At 38.2% G+C, this 11,734-nt stretch overlaps 3 pseudogenes; all 3 read right to left on the bottom strand.

The window, feature by feature from the left end:
• Positions 1 to 7,805: 7,805 nt before the first annotated feature.
• On the bottom strand, positions 7,806 to 7,993 carry LOC129246512 (U2 spliceosomal RNA; annotated as a pseudogene).
• A 242-nt stretch (positions 7,994 to 8,235) lies between these two features.
• Positions 8,236 to 8,423, bottom strand: LOC129246506 (U2 spliceosomal RNA; annotated as a pseudogene).
• Positions 8,424 to 8,668: 245 nt separating this feature from the next.
• Positions 8,669 to 8,855, bottom strand: LOC129246548 (U2 spliceosomal RNA; annotated as a pseudogene).
• Between the last annotated feature and the right edge of the window lie 2,879 nt (positions 8,856 to 11,734).

The raw sequence follows: 11,734 nt of genomic DNA, 5'->3' as shown, positions 1-11,734 counted from the left end.
TCCGACCAGGAACTCATTCAGCGCACGAAAATGTTCACAAGTTAATTCCATCTTGTCGGCCAGGTAAATTTCTCAACTCACCGTAAAAAGAATAAATAAGGCTCGTATGGGAAAACTTTATACGTGAGTTTATGCTAAAAAATACCAAACTTTTTGATAAAAACATCGCATTACAGTTGATCACACATAGTTTTCAAAAGGCGACGCTGTTAAAAGGCTACGAGGATTCTCGTATCTATAAGTGAAGTAAAAGCTGTTAAAATAATATACAAGAAAAAGTAAGAAAAGTTGGATCAAATATTGTTTTTTAAGGTATACAGTAGTAGTGTTTTTGGCGTTCAAAAACTCATTTCTGTTGCTTATTTTTGCCTAAACCTCATGCTCAGTTGCGCTGCCGCACAATTTTTGTTATTTTTATGGTTCATCTTCATTGGAACAATTTTAATTGAGAAAACTTTATCTGATGTTCCAAAATTTTTTTTTAATAAATACGTATTTTGTAATAAAAAATATATTTTTTTCATGAAATGTTTTCTAACAAAAATATATATATTTTTTTTTTCAATTTTTATTGCGACTAGCTCATAAATATTTACAAATTTACAATTTAAATATAACAACACTACACAATTTTCAATCTACATAACATAAAGCATTTCTATGGAAATATAGGGGTTTTCAATAAGGGCGGGTAGATGTTGAAATGGAATAAAATGGTGTTTGCTGTGTGGCACGTAGCGCCGTCCTGCTGGAACCACAAGAAATTGGAAGGGCCACCACGTCTACCGAAAAATGGGCGCAATGCGCGCAACGTTTGCGTTAATGAACGCTCATTTTGATAATAAAGTTTTATCATTTGAACGTGCTGTTCAATCGTATAACCTGTCATGATGATTTGGCATAAACAACTGAATAATAAACAAAAGATTTGACAGATGGCACCAAAACAAAATGGCTGCCACAGGGCGCCAAAATCGACCCGCGCCAATTGAAACCCCCTTTATAAGATCGCTCGCTTTAATGCGTCTGAGTCTTCGTGTTAACTCGTCGGTTTTAATTAACTTATTTGCTTCTTCATTGCTGTCGTTTATTAATCTTTCTTTATGGGCCACTTCAATTTTTGCGATTTTCGTGTTGGCGGAGTTTATTTTAACTGTATTATATACTTTGACTGGCGCACCCCATAGCTGCGTACCATAACTCCATACTGGCCTTAAAATCTGCATGAAGAATACCAGTTTGTTTTCTGCAGTTTGAGCTGATCTGCTACCCATGAGCCATTGCATGGTTTTGGCCGAGTTCTTCCTCCTATTTATGGCGTGCGTCTTGATGTTGTTCCACAAATGGAGGGACCTACAGTCTCAAGCCGACTCCGAACGGCAAATGGTTTTTATGAGGAGCGTTTCATGACAGATATACACTCGGAGATTTGCCATTGCCTGCCGAGGAGCGACCTCTATTAGAAAAATGTTTTTCTTCATTTTGCCTCTCACCGAGATTCAAACCTATGTTCCCTCTGAACTCCGAATGGTAGACACGCACCAATCCATTCGGCTACGGTCATATTGGAATGCCTATGCAACCAAATAAAAAGTAGTTTAGCATTTCGCTTACTGTAAGACTTGCTTTTTTGTTGAAACTGATCGATCGGTTGAGGTAGTTGAGATGCCGAAATTAGCCATCACCAGCCATCAGTCTAAACTAAGAGCGTGAGTAAAAACTCTCTCCCAAAGGGAAGTAAAAGCAAAAAAGTTTACGATCCGAAAACTTACCATAACTTGCAAAACCGGTAGAGGAAGACATTTCTTTATTTTATTTTTTAAAATGCGCTAACAACGGAAGCTTTGAACTGAAAGGAAGTCATATTAGCTGAGTTTTTTTTTTTAATTTTGTGTTGCTCAAAAAAATGCTATAAATATAATTTATACACTCTGACAATAAACTGCAAATTTCTGGCCGGCAAATGCGCAAGAATGCACAGAATACCAGATTTCACAAAAAATAAATTTGGTTGTTTACAAAAAGTTCAATGAAATGCTTACAGTTTTCGTGATGGTTAACTTTTGCTTGTCAAAATTTCTCCAGCACATACTAAGCGCCTCTCTTGCATCGGACTGTCACTTTGCATTCTCAATTTTTGAGTGATAGCTAACAAACGCCCACTTGCCCACAGCTAAAAGCCTTTCTACAGAAATACGAAGAAATGTGTGCTGTGCACCACCACCACGTACAACAAACATTCATTTTTAAGCGTTCTCAACTCTATGCAAAGAAGTGGCGACAGAAGAAGTTGCCACCCAATTCAGGTATAGCGTCGAAGTAACTTAGTTGAGCCCTGCACAATATTTAGCAAAAAGCTTTACAAACAGAATTGGAAGCAATTTATAGAAGCAGCTGCAAAGTTATAACCGAATTTTCTAGAACTTCAAATAATTTTAACAAAAAATTAAAAGAAAAGTTTTCAACTAAAACTATTACTTTTTATTACTGCACTTTTTTTAATACTAAAAGATGTATAAATAAAACTATTTTGCAAAACACACAAATAGTATTGCTAAAATATTCATGTTTCTATTTCTAATTTAGGCACACATTTAGTTGTTTCACAACCTGCCAACCTCTTACTTCCCTCTGGCGATTTCATGATTTCCTTCCATCTGCTTTACTAGTAATTCCATTTGACAGCTTTTGATAGTTTTTGAACTAAAAATAAATGTTTAGCATTTTTTTCCATGGAAGTATAATATTTAAATTGTTATATTTTAATATCGTCACACTTTGCTAGCCGAAAATTCATTTGAAAACGCCAGCACATCGTCTATTTTTGTTTTCGTGATACCTACTTTTTCTAGCAACAAAATTTCCTTTTTCAAAGTGCGTGTGTGATAAGAGGAAGGGGAAGAGAGGAACAAATTCGTGGGAGTTTATATTCAGAATCGGGCTGATAATCTGAAATTATTTTTTAATGGTACAATTAATTACCCTGTTCTTCATCATCATCACTCCTTCGTCTCCTACTTGTGAACTACACAGCTGTAGTGTACAAACAGACAAGCTATGGAGTGAGTGAAGATCAAAATAAATATTTCCTTGAGTTTGTTTTTTTTTTTAATTATTAAAAAAAGTATTGAAAAACAAAATTTAGTATTAATTTTGTGCCACCTATCACTTATATATCACTGATGGTGAGAGTTAATATAGAAAGCTTACAAATCCACTCTTGCTTCTATACGGAGAAAATGCGCATCAACGGCAAGAAAAAAATCATAAAAAATCAACGGGATTTTTTTGCAACTCCAAACAAGCATTTTATTGTAATATACTAAAATTTAAAAAGCTTTAAAACTGCATACCAAAGATCTTTCTAGAAGCTCTAATTAAAAATGTGGAATAGGGATGAATTTTGCCGAATGTTTCCAATTTTGGTATAAAATTTTAAAATTGAATTTATATGGTATTAGTTATTGAGCTGTATTTTACGAGTAATACAAAAATATTTAATGTTCAAAAAAGATGGAAAAAGTTGTAAAAACTGTGTATATCAAAAAGATATCTTCAGTGGTCTCCTGATAGCTAAATTCAGAATTGCATACATACGCACCGACAACACCAAAAATATTCTACTTTATAAAGGGTTTTTTAATCACTTCTTCAAAGAAAAATCTCTCGATAGCGCACTCCATTCACCTGAAACACCTGTTATTGGAAACCCCTTTATACTACTGTGGGCAGAAAGTAAGTTGAATTTGGTTGTAAAATGAAAAATCTTTATTTATTCTTGGAAATCAATTTCATCCCCTTCAAAATAATCCCTATCGATGAAATATACTTATGCCAACGATTTTTCCAATCCCCGAAACATGCCAAATAGTCCGTTTCCGGTATAGCCATCAGCACCTTCTTCGATTCAGCTTTTATCTCCTCAATCGACTCGAATCGCGTTCCCCGGAGTGGTCTCTTGAGTTTTGGGAATAGCCAGAAGTCACACGGAGCCAAATCAGGCGAATACGGTGGTTGCGGAACGATATGCGTGGAATTTTTGGCGAAATGGTCACGAAGAACGAGTGCAGTGTGAGACGGTGCATTATCGTGATGCAAAAACCAAGAGTTGTTGGCCCATAATTCTGGTCTTTTTAGACGAATTGCTTCACGTAGACGACGCATAACGCTCAAAAAATATTCCTGGGTGGAAGGAATTCATAGAGCACCACACCACGAAAATCGAAAAAAACTGTCATCATGACCTTTATTTTTGAACGACTTTGACGTGCTCTTTTCCGACTGGCCTCGCATTTAGCACGATATTCGCTTGATTGGTCGGTTGTTTCAGGGTCGTAAGCATAAATCCAAACCGGTATCAAACGAGGTTTGACTTTTCGTAGGCTCAAATGGTCTTTCAAAATGGTTTTCACAGATCCTTCTGATAATCCGATCATATCAGTAAGGTCTTTAACAGTCAACCGAAGATTTTTGAGCACTAACTCCTTGACTTTATTGACGTGTTGGTCATCTGTTGACGTCGATGGTCGTCCGGAGCGCTCCAAGTCATCAACACGTTCTCGACCCTCTTTGAAGTCTTTGTACCACTTATAAACATTTTTCTGCGACATGGTCGAATCACCAAATACCTTCTGCAACATGCTAAACGTTTCCGCAGCAGAAATTTCATTCTGCAAACAAAATTTGATGGCACTTCTCTGCTCAATCAAATCAGACATTGTAAAAATCGAAAAATGCACTCTTGGACGTTTGGTAAACACAAGCGTAAATATATTACTGATAATGATATTCACATGAAAGTTGGCCCAGATGTTATTAACAGTGCTGCCAACTCATGAAAAAAATAACCAGAGCGAAATTTTAATCCCGCGAAGTTTGACAAATAAATTGAGTTTACTTTTTGCCCATCACCAACCAATTTAAAGCAGCCAGATAATAGTTAATTGAGCATAAGGCGTGAATTTAAAGGGATTTGCGTTTCCTACAGGGTGCGAATTGTCTGATTGTGTAGAAGTAAAAATAATAATAAGGAGCAGAATGAGGAAAAACTTGGCATTGGAAATGCTGTCAATGCTACCTTTATGACACTAACAAACAACAATCAAGAAAAATTGGAAAAATCCAGATAAGCACAAAAGGAAGAACAACAAGCAAAAGCTGTAAATAGCATAAGTAGAACAGCGTCATAAATAACATTCTAGAATGGAATTATGAGCAAAGGGAGAGGGGGGCAAAAGGTGAAGATGGAAAACAGAAAAAGGGAAAAATAAATGGGCAGCTGTGCAGAAAAACAAATGCGAAATAGAAGTACAACTCTTGACACTCACAAGGCAGGTGTAAATTTGAATTAGATGATATTTTCCCAACTTTGTTTTTACGTAATACAGACATACATACGCACATGTTTGTGCACATACTTATTTACAGTTAAGTTAGTAGTCATTTATGCTTGTTTTCTCACCAACCATGGCACTGATATAACGGGTGTTGTTTTAAGAGCTTGAAAACTTGAAGTGATAATACGAAACAGAAGTATTTTAGGAATGACTTTTTTATTGTAATTTTGTTGGAAATTACATGGCATTTTTTGAATGTGATATCCGCAAAATGTCCGCCGCGGTCACAAGTTACATGATTTAATTACCTTTTCCAAAGAATCTGAATAATAAATCTAAATGAGCCCAAACAGCAAAAATGCGACGCAAGCGCTGGTCAGTTCTTGCACGAGCTGTATTTTGTAGACATGTAAGCCAAGGCGGCCGCCGTTGCCGAATGGATTGGTGGGTGACTACCATTCGGAGAACGTAGGTACGAATCTCGGTGAAAGACTAAACCGAAGAAAAATGTTTTACTAGTAGCGGTCGCCCCTCGGCAGGCATTGACAAGCTTCCGAGTGTATTTCTGCCATGAAAAGGCTCCTCATTTACCATTCGGAGTAGGTTTACAACTATAGGTCCCTCCATTTGTGGAACAATATCAAGGCGCATGCCACAAATAGGAGGAGGAGCTCAGCCAAACAGCAAAAAGGATGTAAGCGGCCAATTATATATATATATATATAAAGCGTTTTTCAGTAAGAGCGCTTCAACTTTTTTTTTTGAATAAAACAGAAACTGTTTAACTTTTTGAACTAATTTTTTTTTTATTATTTTTTTGTGTTATATTTATATATACATTTAAGTATGAAATTCGATTTCTTTTGCATGACAACCGTGTGCACGTTTTACGAAGTCCAATCGTTGAACCCAATTTTCGACCACTCTTTTGCGTAAATCGGCCGAAATTCCAGCAATTTCCCGTTCAATATTGGCTCTGAGCTCACAAATCGTCGCCGGCTTGTTACTGTAGACCAATGACTTCACATAACCCCAAAGAAAATAGTCTAGAGGCGTCAAATCACACGAGCACGGCGGCCATTCGACCGGTCCATTTCTGGAAAAAATGCCTCATCGAACTTACTCTTCAACAAATCAATTGTAGCGTGTGCTGTGTGGCTTGTGGCCCCGTCCTCTTGAAACCACATATCGTCTAAGTCCATACCATTCAATTGCGGCCAAAAATAATCGTTTATCATGTCGCGGTATCGATTTCCATTCACAGTAACGTGGCGATCGTTCTCGTCAACGAAAAAATATGGGCCAATTACGCCGCCGGCATGTAAACCGCACCAAACAGTCACTCTTTGTGGGTACATTGGTTTTTCGGCAATCTCTGTTGGATTATCTTTCGCCCAAATGCGGAAATTCTGCTTATTGACGAATCCACTGAGGTGAAAATGTGCGTCCTCACTGAAGACGAAGTGCGCGATATGCATTTTGATTTGAACGCCCGTTTTCATAATAAGCCTGAATAACTTTAACGCGTTGCTCAAGTGAAAAATAAAAAATTTTGCGTCGTTCGCCCTCCCTATCGAAAAAAAGTTGAAGCGCACCTATTGAAAAACGCTTTATAAGCTAAGATCCTTTCGCAAAATTCTTCCCCGATAAGCGAAGGACGGCCAACCAAGGAACCGAGGAACATTAACACCGAAACAACAGCAGCCAATCCGAAATTCAACAGGGGACCTCTCTTGCCAACAAGTGCTACGTTGGACTAAGTAGGTCTCTCGGCAAACAAAACTCACACTTTATAAGGCTCTCGTCATGCCCGTGCTGTCGTTCAGCGCAGTAGCATGGACGATGACAATATCCGATGAAACGTCACTTGGAGTGTTTGAGAGAAAGATTCTGTGAAGATTTTTAGATCTTTGCACATTGGGGACGGCAAGTATCACAGGCAATGAAACGATGAGCTGTATAAGCTTTACGACGACATAGACAAAGCGCAGCGAATAAAGATCCAGCGGCTACGTTGGCTGGGTCATGTTGTCTCATGTCCTGGATACAAACGCGCCGGGTTTGAAAATATTCGATGCGGTACCAGCTGGTGGTAGCAGAGAAAAAAAAATACCAGTCTAACGGTTAGACGGGATAGAAGTGAAACCTTCCGTAAGACAAACTGAGAGAGAATAAGACGAAAGCAGCATTAGGAGCGGGATAATTATAGGTTCATTATAATATTGCTCTAAAGTTCATATTTTATTTTATTCATCCTCAATGTTTTCAATTTCAACAAATGATACGAGTGGCTTATGATAGATAAAATATGATACAAATGCTTTGGTTTCGATGTTGTCAAAAAAAATACCCAAACGGACCGAAGAAACAGACTTACAAATTTCTTCCATTTTCGTCTACTTGTATTCATATAAAAATTTATGTCTCTTCCCACCAAAGCTAAATGTATTAGTATATTTTTTCTTGTATTTATTCAAGGCTGAAATCCCGACGGTACTGCAATACCGGGCCAACCCGTGGTAGAGGTGGAGAGCAAGCCCCTAAAACACTTCGCGCATTTCCAAAAATTAGTTTAACATTTGTTGTCCTCCGATGGAGGATCTATCAGATGTTAAGCTGATAGGAACAGATACCACACTACCTACTTCAATAGATTTTCTAATAAACCTTTTGAGAATTACACGCTCACAAAAATTAATGTACGAAATATTTATACCGATTCACTTAAACTGACTTTCAGTATCTAAACCAAAAAACTGTTTTCAATAAATAATCAGAAATGTCCTACAATGCAAATTTCAAAAAAAAAAAAAATTCCATTTTCGTCTACATGTATTCATATAAAAATGTATGTCTCTTCCCACCAAAGCTAAATGTATTAGTATATTTTTTCTTGTATTTATTCAAGGCTGAAATCCCGACGGTACTGCAATACCGGGCCAACCCGTGGCAGAGGTGGAGAGCAAGCCCCTAAAACACTCCGCGCATTTCCAAAAATTAGTTTAACATTTGTTGTCCTCCGATGGAGGATCTATCAGATGTTAAGCTGATAGGAACAGATACCACACTACCTACTTCAATAGATTTTCTAATAAACCTTTTGAGAATTACACGCTCACAAAAATTAATGTACGAAATATTTATACCGATTCACTTAAACTGACTTTCAGTATCTAAACCAAAAAACTGTTTTCAATAAATAATCAGAAATGTCCTACAATGCAAATTTCAAAAAAAAAAAAAAAAATTCCATTTTCGTCTACATGTATTCATATAAAAATTTATGGCTCTTCCCACCAAAGCTAAATGTATTAGTATATTTTTTCTTGTATTTATTCAAGGCTGAAATCCCGGCGGTACTGCAATACCGGGTCAACCCGTGGCAGAGAAGGAGCAAGCCGCCCCTAAAACACTCCGCCCATTTCCAAAAATCAGTTTAACATTTGTTGTCCTCCGATGGAGGATCTATCAGATGTTAAGCTGATAACCACACTACCTAGTCAATACATTTTAAATAATAAACCTAATAAACCTCTTGAGAATTACACGCTCACAAAAATTATTTATATCAACATATAATATAACGCTTCGTAACTAAATAACTTTTAGGCCAGCGACGACAGCATGGCGCGGTAGCCGAGCGACTAGCAATGTGAGCTTCCGATCCAAAATCCTTGGTTCGAATCACAAGAAAAAATAAAAGTTATTTTTATTTAGTTCGTCGCTACTTTTATATCAACATATAATATAACGCTTCGTAGCCAAGAAGGTCGCTTTTTCGTTTCACTTTTCCTAAAATCACTCCCAACGATTCTAAAGAAGTTTTCACTTCAAAAAGAAGACCTCCTCTGCGTTCGAAAGATCAGGTGGAGAAAGGCTTGGCTTCGGTTGGTGTTTCCAACTGCCACCGGTTTGCACAAGAAAGAAACGACTGGCACGCTTTGTAAAACTCGGTCAAAATTCCTTAAGCGGTTATCGCGCCCATCAAGTAGAAGAAGCAGAAGAAGTCGAAGGACAAGGCCAACAAGTATAGAACGACGACGAATCGACACTTGGACGCCTTTAGTTTTAAAGTAAATTGAACTTCCAAATTGGAAGCATTGATCTGGCGTTAAACGATTCATGATGACTTGCCAAACCTTACTGAACACAAATTTCAGCACAGTTTGCCTCTTATGTCGGTATGTAAACGCTAAATAACTTGGTCATTTACCAATCGATCGACTTCAACATACATGTTTTCGATACGTCAATTCAGTACAATTTCAACCATAGATCGCTTAACACCGAAGCAATGCGCTGAAATAGTGACGCTGTACATCGAAAATAGTCATTCCATTTTTCGAACTTAATGCGCAATTCGCAAAAAGTATCGCGGCAAGCAGGCAGCGTCGGACAATACTATTCCTGGTTTGGTGTCGAATTTTTTTGAGCACGGGACAGTAGGAGATCGTCTACATGCCGTTCATCAACGATCAATTCGTTCCAATGAACTTGTTGAAGCAGTGAGAGAGACCGTTGCCCAGGAGCCAACAGTGTCGTACCGTTATCGCTCTCAGCATTTTGGCGTCAGTGTAACCACAATACGGCGCATTTTAAAGGATGATTTAAATTTGTTTCCGTATAAAGTGCAATTGACACAAAGAATATTGACGACAGACCATTCACGTCGCTTGAAATACGGCCAAACAGTCGCTCGAATGGTTGACACTAAACCCAATTTTTGGAAGTAAATTTTAATGGCTGACCAGGCACATTTTAACCTCTCTATCAGCGTGAATACACAAAATTGCCGCATTTGGGGAACTGAGAATCCACGCGAGATCCATGAAACGCCATCGCATGACCGGAAGGTAACTGTTTGGGCCGGCATTTGCGCCATATTTTTACCGAGAAAACGAAGCGGTCGATGGAAACCGATATCGATGGATGTTGGCTCATTATGTCTGCCCACACACGCGTGGGAAAGGTTTAGACGGTTACTGGTTTCAACACGACGGTGCGCCATGCCACACTGCGAATGCAATATTTTCTGCAAGGAAAATTCCCGGAACGTCTAGTGTCAAAACGAGGCAACATCGACTGGTCCCCCAGGTCTCCTGACTTAACTATCTGAAAAGTAAGGCTTCCGCCAACGAGCCGCAGACTATTGAGCAGCTTAAGGCAAACATTCGTGCCGAAATCGACGCTATAAAACCCGAAATGCTTGACAAGGTGATGACAAACTCAGAAAAAAGATCGCAGTTTGTGATTGCTAATAAAGGTGGCCACTTGATTGATATTGTAAAGGGTGTTTTTTTAGAGATTAGGTTTTCAAGTTGGCACTACTTTTTTCGTAGATGGTCTTTTTGACAGCTGTCACTTGATTTATGCTCAGTTTGGTTTGCCATTTCATAATGAATAGACTTACACCTGAACAACGTTTGCAAATCGTGCAAATTTATTACGAAAATAATGGTTCGGTTCGCGCGACGCATCACTAGAAAATTTTGTTCAGCGATGAAGCTCACTTTTGGTTGAATGGGTATGTCAATAAGCAAAATTATCGCATTTGGAGTGAACATAATCCACAAGCCATTGCTGAGACGCCGTTACATCCTCATAAAGTCACTGTTTGGTGTGCTCTATGGGCAGAGGGAATCATTGGTCCATATTTCTTTAAAAATGAAGCCGGCCATAATGTTACAGTCAATGGAGAGCGCTATAGAGCCATGATTAATGACTTTTTCGTGCCTGAATTGGACGATGTTGATGTGGACGACCTTTGGTTCCAACAAGACGGCGCTACATGCCATACAGCCAACGCAACAATCGATTTATTGAAGGAAACTTTTGATGAGCGCATTATCTCGCGCCGTGGACCTGTGGCGTGGCCTCCAAGATCGTGCGATATAACACCGCTGGACTATTTCTTGTGGGGCTATGTGAAGTCGCTTGTCTACGCAGATAAGCCCGAGACGATTGACGTCTTGGAAGAGAATATTCGGCGCGTTATTGCTGACATACGGCCCCAATTGCTGCAAAAAGTGGTCGAAAATTGGGCCTCTCGGCTGGAATTTATTCGAGCCAGCCGCGGCAGCCACTTGCCCGAAATCATTTTTAAAACATAATGGCAAACCCTTATCTTTATAATAAAGCTAAATTCTTGGCCATAACATTAAATTATATACGTTTTATTTCATCTTGAAAACCTAACCTCTAAAAAAAACACCCTTTATTCAAAAAATAGTTTTAATAAATTGTAAATGACCAAACCAAATAAAAATACCTCACTTATACAAATCAGTTGTTTTTTTTTCAAAATTATTCAATGTTTTCATACCGACATAAAAGATGGCGCACCCTGTACATATATTTAACGCTTAAGGAATGCTTTGGTTAAGAGTTTTTAAAAAGGT

This window comes from Anastrepha obliqua, chromosome 4 (assembly GCF_027943255.1).
Source record: "Anastrepha obliqua isolate idAnaObli1 chromosome 4, idAnaObli1_1.0, whole genome shotgun sequence".
Classification (NCBI taxonomy): Eukaryota; Metazoa; Arthropoda; class Insecta; order Diptera; family Tephritidae; genus Anastrepha; species Anastrepha obliqua.
Note: the sequence above shows the minus strand (reverse complement) of the source record. Positions and strands in the feature narration are given on the sequence as shown.